The 13226-nt window shown below is 39.7% G+C and overlaps 1 protein-coding gene across 1 annotated transcript in view; it reads left to right on the top strand.

Annotated features, from left to right (window-relative positions):
- Positions 1-9278: 9278 nt before the first annotated feature.
- LOC128663433 (kelch-like protein 10) overlaps positions 9279-13226 on the top strand; it is a 65162-nt gene continuing 61214 nt past the window's right edge. Inside the window, exon 1 of the mRNA XM_053717756.1 lies at positions 9279-9385. The gene's annotated coding sequence lies outside the window, so the exon portion shown is untranslated. The remainder of the gene's footprint in view (positions 9386-13226) is intronic.

Below are 13226 nucleotides of genomic sequence, written 5' to 3'. Positions count from 1 at the left end.
GAGTCCAGTTTTCTAGTTTCTAAAGTCCTGTATGGGGAGTCACTCTTACTTTAACAGAGGTGTTTAGCTTGCTTAAGATTACTAACATTAAAAAAGACATAAAACCAAATTATTTTTCTTCAAGATTCAGATAAATTGTTCGATTTTAAAACGCTTTCCAGTGCACTTCTATTATTTAACTTGTTCTCTTAGTACCCCTTGTTTAAAAATATGCCTAGATTGGCTCAGGAGCAGCAATGCACTACTGGGAGATAGCTGCTGATTGGTGGCTGCACGTATAAGCCTATTTTGATTGGCTCACCTGATGTGTTCCACTAACTCCCAGTAGTGTATTGCTGCTACTTCAACAAAAGGTATCAGAAAAATGAAACACATTTGATAATGGGTCTGAATTGGAATGTTTGAAATTGTATGCTCTATCTGATTCATGATTCATCTCCCTTTTATGTGATTATCACTCGAGTACAAGGATTAACCATGGACTTTGTGCCCTTATAACTTTTTTATGCAATTGATTTTTTCAAAATAATTTTATTATATAGTGTTATTATAAGTGTAACTGTAATTTAAATATTATTTTGATGTATTTTGTGACATTTATTATTTGAGCATAACAGTTAAAGGGATAGGAAAGTCAAAATTAAACTTGCATGATTCAGATAGAATCACTTCTATTTTCATATGTGCTTTGTTCTCTTAGTGTCCCTTGTTAAAAAATGAATACGCACATATCATACACTAGTGGGAGCTGCTGCTAATTGGCGCCTGAACATATTTGTCTCTTGTGATTGGCTAAATAGATATTTTCAGCTTCCTGTCAGTAGTGCAATGCTGTTCCTTCAGCAATGGATAACAAGAGAATGAAGAAAATGTGATAATAGAATTAAATTGGAAAGTTGTTTAAAATTGTATGTTCTCTCTGAATCATAAAAGAAAAATTTGGGGTTTACTATCCCTTTAACCTCTGAAGTCACTTTATCCCAATACAGTACATGTTAAATTCAATTGCGCTTGAGCGAACGTGTTTACTTGCAACCTGTAATGCGATTGCTACTTCTGACGGGTGCAAAGAGCCATGATAAAGCTCTTTTTGCTTGTGCTCAACAGTTAGGGCACCATTCCTAATTTAGCCCTAAATTAGACAACCAGAAAGCAACACATAGAATGGCCAGCACTCAGTTAGGTGCACACAGCTGGGCTAAAACATAAAATGAAGAGTTAGATCATTTTGCCAAGGGTGAAAAGCCCAGGAATTCTATCAAGATCTCTTCTTACCTGGGCTTCTCCATCACCTTACTTAGGGCTAGATTACTAGTGGAGCACTATTTGGCAATCTCGCTTGCTCGTTAATTTTGCTATTTGAGTGAGTTGGGTTGTGCTCGTATTACAAGTCGAAAGTAAAAAGTTAGCATGAAAGCGAGAACCCGAAGCACGTAAAGCGTTGAACTTTGAATATTGCATCCACTTTAACTTGTTCTCCCATAGGGCTCCATTTATCAAGCAGTGGATGCTGCTTTGGAGGCCCATTGTGTCAGGCTCACCTGAAACAGAAGTTAAGAAGCAGCGGTTGTAAGACCGCCGCTCCTTAACCTATCCGCCACCTTTTAAGTGCCGGATTGAAATCATCCCGATCAGATCCGATCATAGTGATTGGCAGCCCCTGCTTGCGGCCTATTGGCTGCCAGTGAGCAGGGGGCGTAATTGCACAAGCATTTCACCAGATATGCTTGTGCAATGATAAATGCTATAGCGTATGCTATAGCGAATCATGTCCGCGCGACATTTAATACATTTACCCCATTGACTTCAATGGAGCATGCAAATTGGAACACCGATACTTGCGCACTAACTCAATCGCGTTTATTAAAGAGCACTAAACCGGACATGAAATATGAATATTTCACATTCCAATGGTCTTAAAATAGAAGAATATGTTCTATTAAATCTTAAATAAATATTTCTATATATACCTGATGATTTTTTTGGTAAAATATATATCTACACGTGAGATTGCACAACTACAGTTGGTACCGTGAGATTGCATAAATGTAATTCTTATATTTTAAAAAGCTTTCCAGTGTACTTCTATTATTTAACTTGTTCTCTTAGTATCCCTTGTTTAAAAGTATGCCTATATAGGCTCAGGAGCAGCAATGCACTACTGGGAGATAGCTGCTGATTGGTGGCTGCACGTATAAGCCTATTTTGATTGGCTCACCTGATGTGTTCAGCTAGCTCCCAGTAGTGCATTGCTGCTACCTCAACAAAAGGTACTAGAAAATTTGATAATGGGCGTGAATTGGAACGTTTGAAATTGTATGCTCTATCTGATTCATGAAAGAATATTTGGAGGTTTTATATCCCTTTTTATTAGATAGTGTTATTATAAATGTAACTGTAATTTAAATATTATTTTGATGTATTTTGTGACATTTTTTATTTGAACGTAACAGTTAAGCTCTGAAGTAACGCTATCCCGACGCGTGTTAAATTCAATTGCACTTGAGCAAACGTGTTTACTTGCAACCTGTTATTTTAAGTCCATGGTAATAATGATTGTGTACATATAAGTATAATGTAAGCTACACTATTCATGTTGAAAAGCACCAGTGTGTAATTTTCCTCAGAAAATAGACTGCAATATAAAGCTATTCTACAGTTTTGAAAGTACAGTAGTTGCCTCTAAACTTCTATCCCTTACCACTGCTTTTGGTCTGTCTCATCTCTAACCCACTATAAAGGCAACTCAATTGACCTGGTCTTTACCAATCTCTATGCCATTTCTAACTTTTCTAACTACCCCTTTTCTCTCTCTTATCACCATCTACTAACTTTCTTTCTTACTCTACCTGCTGCATCTTTGCAAGCCCCCCAAAAAACTGCTACCTTACAGGAATTGGATCTCACAGGCTTTTCCACTCAACTGAATCCTCTACTCTCCAACATTTTATCCCTCTCTTGCCCAAACCTTGTGGTCTTACAGTATAACTCAGCACTAAAATCAACACTTGACAAAGCTGCACCCTCCACTGTTCGCCGTACATCATTCATTCGACAACAACCGTGAAATACCAAACAGACCTTATATTTTCAGTGATGTTCACGGGCAGCTGAACGACAGTGAAGGATTTCCTGCATTATAAATTCATACTTAAGTCCTAAAACTCTGCCCTTAGCCTGGTCAAACAAGTTAATTTCTCCTCCCTTATGTTAACTCTTGCATCCAACCCCAGAAAGCTGTTCTCAACCTTTAACTCACTTCTACGTCCATCTGCACCTCTGTCCACTACCAAACTCACTGCTCAGATTATTGATGGTCACTTCAAAAATAAAATTAACACTATATGAAAAGAAATCTACACCTTAAACCCGTAAAACCCAGCCCTCCCACCCACCCCTTTAATTAACAAAACTCTATGCTACTTTCCTCCTGTAACAGAGGAGGAAGTCTCCATGCCCCTATGTTCGGAACATCTCACTACCTGCCCACTTGATCCTATTCCTTCACAACTTCTTTCCTCTCTCTCTGCTTCACTAAACCCTACCCTAACTCACATCTTTAACCACCGCTGGCACATTTCCTGATACATTCAAGCATGCATCAATCACAACGATCCTAAAAAAGCCCTCACTTGACCACTATCCACCGTTCTCCTTCCCTTTGCTTCCAAATTATTGGAATAACTGGTCTATAATCGCTAAACTCAATTTCTCTCAAATGACTCCTTACTTTATCCACTGCAATCTGGTTTCCGCCCTAAACACTCAACAGAAACTGCCCTCACTAAAGTAACAGATGACCTGTTATGAGCTAAATCAAAGGGCCACTACTACTTATTAATTATTTTTGACCTATCCGCTGCTATCGACAAAGTTGACCATCCTCTCCTCCTAAAAATCCTACATTCATTTGGCATCCAAGAGACAGCCCTCTCCAGGTTTGCTTCATATCTCTCAATCTTCTGATCCTTCACCTCTCTCAGTTAGAGTACCGCAAGGCTCTGTAATGGGTACCTTGCTTTTCTCTCTATATACATCCTCCCTTGGAAAACTTAAATCCTCCTTTGGCTTCCAATACCACTTATATGCTGATGATACCCAAATCTATCTTTCCTCTCCTGATATCTCTTCCTCTTTACTCAACCAGGTTTCCAACTGTCTCTCTGTCCAAAACTGAGCTGCTTCTTATCCCCCCATCTTCGAGACATCCGACACTGACATTTCTCTGACAGTTAGAGACACCTCACCCCAGGTCCACTGTCATGGGGTCACACTTGACTCAGAACTCCCATTCACCGCACATATACAGGCGTTTACCAAATCCTGCCATGCACACCTATGCAACTTTTCCAGAATTCATCTCTTCCTTACTCAAAAAACTACAAAAATATGAATTAATGCAATCATTTATTTCCTAAGATATGGAGAGTCCACCACGTCATTCAAATTACTAGTAGAAATATCACTCCAGGCCAGCAGGAGGAGGCAAAGAGCACCACAGCAAAGCTGTTAAGTGTCACTACCCTTCCCATAATCCCCAGTCATTCTTTTTGCCTCTGTCAATAGAGGAGATGAAGTTTGGTGTCTGAAGTAATTAATTCCTTTTTTGGGTACTTTTCCCTGCAAGCAAGGATTTGGGTTTGGATGAGTCCACGTCAATCTCTTCAGTAAATTAGTGGTGGCTTTTAAGCAGTTAGGAAGTTGTGAGGTAGTTCTTGCTTTTTTCCCTAATACATTGCTGCTCATGTTACAGAAAGCCTGAGTTGGTTACTCAGTTCTTTCTTTTTCCACAGGTCTCTGTAAGGAGTATGTGTCCTTTCACACCTTGTGAGCTGTCTTCCTGCTGGACAGCTAGACTGCAGGTAAGTGTTTTTGTCTTCTAGGTCTTGGAGACTTGCTCTTCAGAAGAATATGTCATATGCAGTAAATGTGGACATTTTTAAAATCCTTTATACAGAATTTTCTATGGCAGTGGGCAGGCACATTATGTATTTATAGACATTTGGGCATATTTATGAAAGTGTGAGCAGACATGATACGATGTAGCATATCATGTCCGCTGAACATCTATAAATGCCGACAGCATACGCTGTCAGCATTTATCAATGCACAAGCAGTTCACCAGAACTGCTTGTGCAATACTGACCCCTGCAGATTCACAACCAATCGGCCTCTAGCAGGGGGTGTCAATCAACCCAGATCATATTCGATCGGGTTAATTTCTGTCCGTCGCCTCAGAGCAGGCAGACAAGTTATGGAGCAATGGTCTTTAGACCGCTGCTTCAAAACTTCTGTTTCCGGCTCGCCTGAAGACTCTCCTGAAACAAGGAGCATCAAGCTCTATTTGGAACTTGATAATTCGGCCCCCTAATCTTCCCTTTATTGGGATGTTTTTACTCTGTGGGCTAATTTTGTTGAAATACTTTATTAGTATGTGTGTGGCTTATGTTTTATACAGGGATTTATGTATAAACTTAAAATTTGGCAGTTGATTTTCTTTGCTTGCTTAGCTAGAACAGGCAAACTGACAGACTGCTTGAGCATTTGTGTAAATTAAGCTTTGGTGTTGTAGGCAGAGGGAAATGCGCGTCTTTTACTTGCTGCATAGTTTCCTCTCTCTGCCGGTCATGTGATGTCTTTCTGCTGTCGGATATTCACGGAGCGGAGCGGCATCATTGAATTCCAGTCTCTTTAGTTTCGATCTACTATATGATCATTTTAGAGACTTCTGGCAGCCAAATTGTGTATGAGTGTTTTGGTAAGGCACCTCAGCCTGTCTGAGGTGTAGGGGGGCCTGATTGGTTTATTATTTTAAAGAATTTTTGCATAGCATTAAGCAGCTATGGTATTAAAAATTCTAAAAGTGACAGTGTATTTAAAAAAATTCTACCATTTGGGGAATTTTTTGTTTTTTGACAAATGCTTGTTATGCCTTGAGTCACAAATTGTTTTGCCTATGAAATTCTGTGCTGCATGCTTAGCTAGAACACTTCAATTTAAAGATAGATTGTTGCCCTCTGAGCCCAATGTCTCTCAGGATGATGCTGTTCAGGCAATGCCACAGCTTTCTCCTCAAACGTCCCAAACCCCTATGGCCTCACATACAGTGCCCTGCAGTTCCTCTTTAGAGGAATTTATTTGCCTGCAGATTTTGCTGCACAGGTATCTTCTGTGGTATCTGTGGCATTATCTGCTATTTCTATGTTGAAGGTAGTAAGGTATCTGTCCCATCTGCTGCTACGCATGTTGCCTTCCTTCATAAGTCTGATGAGGAGGATACATCGGTAGCCTCTGAGGGTGAAATCTCAGATTCGGACAGTATAATTCCTTCATCTGATACTGAAGAAGTAAACTTCAGATTTAAGCTTGAACACCTTCGTTTACTGTTAAAGGAGCTATTGGCTACGTTTGACGACTCCGATACTTCTGTCGATGTTAACCCTAAGAAGTCTAGTAAACTTAATAAATACTAAGATGTTCCTTCCCCTGCGGAAGTGTTTCCTGTTCCAGACTGTGTGACAGAGTTTATTTCACAGGAATGGGAGAAGCCAGAGATACCTTTCTCCCCATCTCCGTCTTTAAAAAGATGTTTCCTGTTGCTGACTCCATTAAAGATTCATGGCACACGGTGCCTAAAGTAGAAGGGGCTATTTCTACTTTGGCTAAGAGAACTACAATCCCTATAGAGGATAGCTGCTCCTTTAAGGATCCCATGGACAAAAAGTGGAAGGCTTATTTGAAAAAGATGTATGTTCATCAAGGTCTTCAATGGCAACCTGCAGTTTGTATTACCACAGTAGCAAGTGCGGCATCTTATTGGCACCTTGTCTGAATCAATTTTAGTAGAGACTCCGTTGGAGGAGATCCAAGATAGGATTAAGGCTCTCAAACTAGCCAATTCATTTATTTCTGATGCTAACATGCAAGTTATTAGACTGGGAGTCAAGATGACTGTCTTAGCCCATAGGGCTTTGTGGCTAAAATATTGGTCGGCTGATGTTACCTCCAAGTCCAAGCTTCTGGTGCTTCCTTACAAGGGTAAGACCTTGTTTGGATCTGGTCTGACAAAATTAATTTCTGATATTACGGGTGGAAAAGGGTATTTCTACTACAAGACAAGAAGAACAGACCTAAAGGATGTCAAAGTAATTTTTGTTCCTTTTGTAACTTCAAATGTCAAAAAGTCTTCCTCTCTCTCTTCCAAGCAAGAACAGTCCAAGTCTTCTTGGAAGCCCAATCAATCTTGGAATAAGGGCAAGCAATCAAAGAAACCCTCAGCTGAGTCTAAGTCAGCATGAAGTTTCGGCCCCTGATCTGGGATCAGATCATGTGGGGGGCAGGCTTTCCCTGTTTTGTCAAGCGTGGATATGAGATCTCCCAGATCCTTGGGCTGTGGACATAGTATCTCAGGGTTACAAACTAGAATTCAAAACTTTCCCTCCCAGGGGCAGATTCCACCTATCAAGATTATCTGCAGACCAGGTAAAAAGAGAGGCATTCTTGAATTGCGTTCACGACCTTTCCTCCCTGGGAGTGATTGTTCCAGTTCCAGTAAGGGAACGGGGTCTAGGATTCTATACAAATCTGTTTGTGGTTCCCAAAAAAGAGGGAACGTTTTGACCCATTTTAGACCTAAAGTGTCTCAACAAGTTTCTCAGGGTACCGTCCTTCAAAATAGAAACCATTTGTTTCATTCTTCCTTTGGTTCAAGAGGGTCAGTTCATGTTGACCATAGACCTGAAGGATGCATATTTTCATGTTCACATCCACAGGGATCATCACAAGTTCCTGAGATGCATATTTTCATGTTCCCATCCGCAGGGATCATCACAAGTTCCTGAGATTTGTCTTTCTAGTTGCAGTTGCACCCTATCTGGATGACATATTGGTTCAGGCACCATCTTTTCAACAAGCAAACCCCACAGAGATTTTGTTGTCTTTTCTACATTCCCATAGATGGAAAGTAAATCTGGACAAGTGTTTCTTTGTTCAAGCTACAAGGGTGGTTTCCTTAGGAACCATAATAGATTCCCTATATATAAAATGTTTCTGACAGAGGTAAGAAAATTCAAGATTCCTTCCTCTAGTCTCTCTCTTCAGTCTACTGTTCGGCCGTCAGTAGCTCAATGTATGGAGTTAATTGGTCTGATGGTCGCTTCCATGGACATCATTCCCTTTGCTCGATTCCATTTGAGAGCTCCGCAGTAATGAATGATCAGAAAATGGAACTAATACCATTCGGATCTGTCTCAAAGGATAGATCTAGACCAGTCAACAAGAGACTCTCTCCCATGGTGGCTTGTTCAGGAGCATTTGTCTCAGGGCACATGCTTCCAGAGACCATCCTGGGTGATAGTGAACATGGATGCCAGCCTGCTAGGCTGGGTAGCAGTCTGGTTGCACAACTCGAATGTTGTGCATGCTCTAAAATTCTACCTACAGGTGTCTAAGGATTTTCACCAGTCTTCTGCCCTGTTTGTTTGTTTCTCAGGAAAGTGTCAGAAGGCTACCGCTACTTCTCTTTCCCTCTGGTTGAGAAGTATAATTTGTTTTGCTTATGAGACTGCTGGTTAGCAGCCTCCTGAGAGAATTACAGCTCATTCCACTAGGGCTGTCTCCTTTTTTTCGACTTTAAAAAAATGAAGCTTCGGTGGAACAGATTTGCAAGGCTGCAACTTGGTCCTCACTGAATACTTTTCTAAATTTTACAAATTTGATACTTTTGCCTTGGCTGAGGCCTCTTTTGGGAGAAAGATTTTTCAAGCATTGGTGCCTTCTGTTTAGGTCTGCCTGTCTTGTTCTCCCTCCCTATTCATTCCGTGTCTTCTAGCTTGGGTATTGGTTCCCACTAGTAATTGGAATGACGTTGTGGACTCTCCATATCTTAGGAAAGAAAACAAAATTGATGCTTACCTGGTAAATGTATTTATTTCCGGATATGGAGAGTCCACAACTTAATACTTAATTTTGACCTTAATGTCCCTTTAAAGCCAACTAATAGCAAAAATGTTAACACAACCGGATTTATTAACTGCTTGGCTGCTGAGGAGGGTCACAATGGAGCAGAGAGGATGTTCAGCTATGTGATCTGCATTATGACCTCACACATAGAACATGACATCACAAAAGCTTGATCTCAGTAACCTGAAGGATCAATCCCTCTTGGGTGAAGGAGCATTTGCATTCTGTTGTGAACATATGCTCAAGCCACTCACAGTCTGTAAAACAACATGGAAAGAAAAATATGCTCTATGGAATATATGGAATGGAACATCTTCAATGAGTTGAGGTTGGAGGGGAAGCTCTGCGATGTTGTTATCAGGGCCAACAGTGTTGACTTCAATGTGCATAAGAACATCCTTTGTACATGTAGCACCTATTTTAGGTCAGTATAAAAGAACCAGTTGTTTATTTCTATAGTAAATATGAGGAGCCAAGAAATGTTTCATACAAGAATAAGGGTGAGATTCTTTAAATCTCTCAGTAGGTTAAATTCTCTAAAAAAAATTAATTGTTTTCCTAGTTGTGTGTCTTGCTAAGGAATATAACCTACATTTTGTGACACATATATTACAATATAGCAGTTTAAAATGTGTGGCCTACAAGTGGAACGGGATTTTGCACAAGATTTCTAGCATATATTGCGCTTGCACTATACTGATACAGTGAGCAGACTGTGAGCAGCTTGCATTACTTGTTGATAGTAAATCTCACTTACTTGTTGATAGTAAATCTCACTTTACTGGCACATTTGATAAATATAGATATAGTATAGATATAGTTGGTACAGTGAGATATAGTTTTGGAAAAAAGAATCAGCTTATCAGTTACAATAGTAGAAACTGTTTAACAGTGGGACAAATATTTAAAAAAATGTATGACTGGAAAAAGCAAGATATTTATATCCCAAACTTTTAATCTCGATCCTAAACCCAAAACACGGCAAAATAAAAAAAAACATGTTTTTTGTTTTTTTTTTAAAACAAAAAATGGCTTGATTACAAATTATATTTTGCACTTCTGCTAGAGCACTAATTGAGCTAGAAGTAAAGTCTATGGCATCTATTTATCAAGCCGTCAACTGACTTGCATTCAACGGCACCAATACGCTCGCCTAAGATCGCCTAACATTGCTGCCGCGGACCTGAATACGTTCTCCAAAATTATCAAAAAAGCTGTCAAAAAGCCGTGCACCAAGTATGGTGTGATGAGCAGTGGACTGTTGTTAACTAACAGTCATCGATCTCGCTGCTCTTCGGCTTTTTTGCAGCTTTCTTGGTACCCTGTCACTAAACACTCACACTATACTATACTGTTTACCCCCTAAACCGCCGCTCCCGGACCCCGCCGCAACTCTAATAAATGTATTAACCCCTAAACCGCAGCTCCCGGACCTCGCCGCAAGTAAATAAACGTATTAACCCCTACACCGCCACTTACATTATACTTATTAACCCCTAATCTGCCACCCCCTACATCGCCGCCACCTACATTATATTTATTAACCCCTAATCTGCCCCCCTACACTATACTTATTAACCCCTAATCTTCCGCCCCCTACACCGCCGCCACCTACATTATATTTATTAACCCCTAATCTGCCACCCTACACCGCCGCCACCACCTACCTACATTTATTAACCCCTAACCTGCCGCCCCCAACGTCGCCACCACTATATTAAATTTATTAACCCCTAAACCTAAGTCTAACCCTAACCCTAGCACCCTCTAACTTAAATATAATTTAAATAAATCTAAATATATTTTCCTAGCATTAAATAAATTATTCCTATTTAAAACTAAATACTTACCTGTAAAATAAAACCCTAAGGCCTAGATTTGGAGTTTGGCGGTAGCCGTGAAAACCAGCGTTAGAGGCTCCTAACGCTGGTTTTAGGCTACCGCCGGTATTTGGAGTCATTAAAAAAAGGGTCTAACGCTCACTTTTCAGCCGCGACCATACCGCAGATCCCCTTTCGTCAATTGCGTATCCTATCTTTTCAATGGGATCTTTCTAACTCCGGTATTTAGAGTCGTGTCTGAAGTGAGCGTTAGAAATCTAACGACAAAACTCCAGCCGCAGAAAGCTGGAGCTGGGCTAACGCCGGTTCATAAAGCTCTTAACTACTGTGCTCTAAAGTACACTAACACCCATAAACTACCTATGTACCCCTAAACTGAGGTCCCCCCACATCGCCGACACTCGATTAATTTTTTTTAACCCCTAATCTGCCGACCGCCACCTACGTTATCCTTATGTACACCTAATCTGCTGCCCCTAACACCGCCGACCCCTATATTATATTTATTAACCCCTAACCTGCCCCCACAACGTCTCAGCCAGCTACCTACAATAATTAACCCCTAATCTGCCGACCGCAAAGAGCCGCCACCTACATTATAGCTATGTACCCCTAATCTGCTGCCCCTAACACCGCCAACCCCTATATTATATTTATTAACCCCTAATCTGCCCCCCACAATGTCGCCGCTACCTACCTACACTTATTAACCCCTAATCTGCCGACCGCAAAGCGCTGCCACCTACGTTATCCTTATGTACCCCTAATCTGCTGCCCCTAACACCGCCGACCCCTATATTATATTTATTAACCCCTAACCTGCCCCCCACAACGTCGCAGCCAGCTACCTAAAATAATTAACCCCTAATCTGCCGACCAGAGCTCACCGCTATTCTAATAAATTTTTTAACCCCTAAAGCTAATTCTAACCCTAACCCTAACACCCCCCTAAATTAAATATAATTTTATTCTAACAAAATAAATTAACTCTTATTAAATAACTTATTCCTATTTAAAACTAAATACTTACCTGTAAAATAAATCCTAATATAGCTACAATATAAATTATAATTACATTGTAGCTATTTTAGGATTAATATTTATTTTACAGGCAACTTTGTAATTATTTTAACCAGGTACAATAGCTATTAAATAGTTAAGAACTATTTAATAGTTACCTAGTTAAAATAAGTACAAAATTACCTGTAAAATAAATCCTAACCTAAGTTACAATTAAACCTAATACTACACTATCAATAAATTAATTAAATAAAATACCTACAATTACCTACAATTAAACCTAACACTACACTATCAATAAATTAATTAAATACAATACCTACAAATAACTACAATGAAATAAACTAACTAAAGTACAAAAATAAAAAAGAACTAAGTTACAAAAAATAAAAAAATATTTACAAACATAAGAAAAATATTACAACAATTTTAAACTAATTACACTTACTCTAAGCCCCCTAATAAAATAACAAAGCCCCCCAAAATAAAAAAAATGCCCTACCCTATTCTAAATTACTAAAGTTCAAAGCTCTTTTACCTTACTAGCCCTGAACAGGGCCCTTTGCGGGGCATGCCCCAAGAAGTTCAGCTCTTTTGCCTGTAAAAAAAAAAACATACAATACCCCCCCAACATTACAACCCAACACCCACATACCCCTAATCTAACCCAAACCCCCCTTAAATAAACCTAACACTAAGCCCCTGAAGATCTCCCTACCTTGAGTCGTCTTCACCCAGCCGAGCCAAATTCTTCATCCAAGCGGAGCAAGAAGAGGTCCTCCATCCTGGCCGACGACTGAACGACGAATGACGGTTACTTTAAATGACGTCATCCAAGATGGCGTCCCTCGAATTCCGATTGGCTGATAGGATTCTATCAGCCAATCGGAATTAAGGTAGGAATATTCTGATTGGCTGATGGAATCAGCCAATCAGAATCAAGTTCAATCCGATTGGCTGATCCAATCAGCCAATCAGATTGAGCTCGCATTCTATTGGCTGTTCCAATCAGCCAATAGAATGTGAGCTCAATCTGGTATCGAGAGTTGGAGTGGCGTTAAATATGCCATTCTGTGGACTCTCAATACCTGAGTTATTTTAAAGGTGCGGCCAGAAAAAACCCAGCGTTAGCTACGCAGGTCGTTACCGACAAAACTCTAAATCTAGCCGTTAGATAGCTACAATATAACTAATAGTTACATTGTAGCTATCTTAGGGTTTATATTTATTTTACAGGCAAGTTTGTATTTATTTTAGCTAGGTACAATAGTTATTAAATAGTTATCAACTATAAATACAAATATACCTGTAAAATAAAACCTAACCTAAGTTACAATTACATCTAACACTACACTATAATTAAATAAATTCCCTAAACTAAATAGAATTAAATAAAATTAAATA

The sequence above is a fragment of the Bombina bombina genome, chromosome 1, assembly GCF_027579735.1.
Source record: "Bombina bombina isolate aBomBom1 chromosome 1, aBomBom1.pri, whole genome shotgun sequence".
NCBI lineage: Eukaryota > Metazoa > Chordata > Amphibia > Anura > Bombinatoridae > Bombina > Bombina bombina.
The sequence above is the reverse complement of the archived record's forward strand: the minus strand, read 5'-3'. Positions and strand labels throughout refer to the sequence as shown.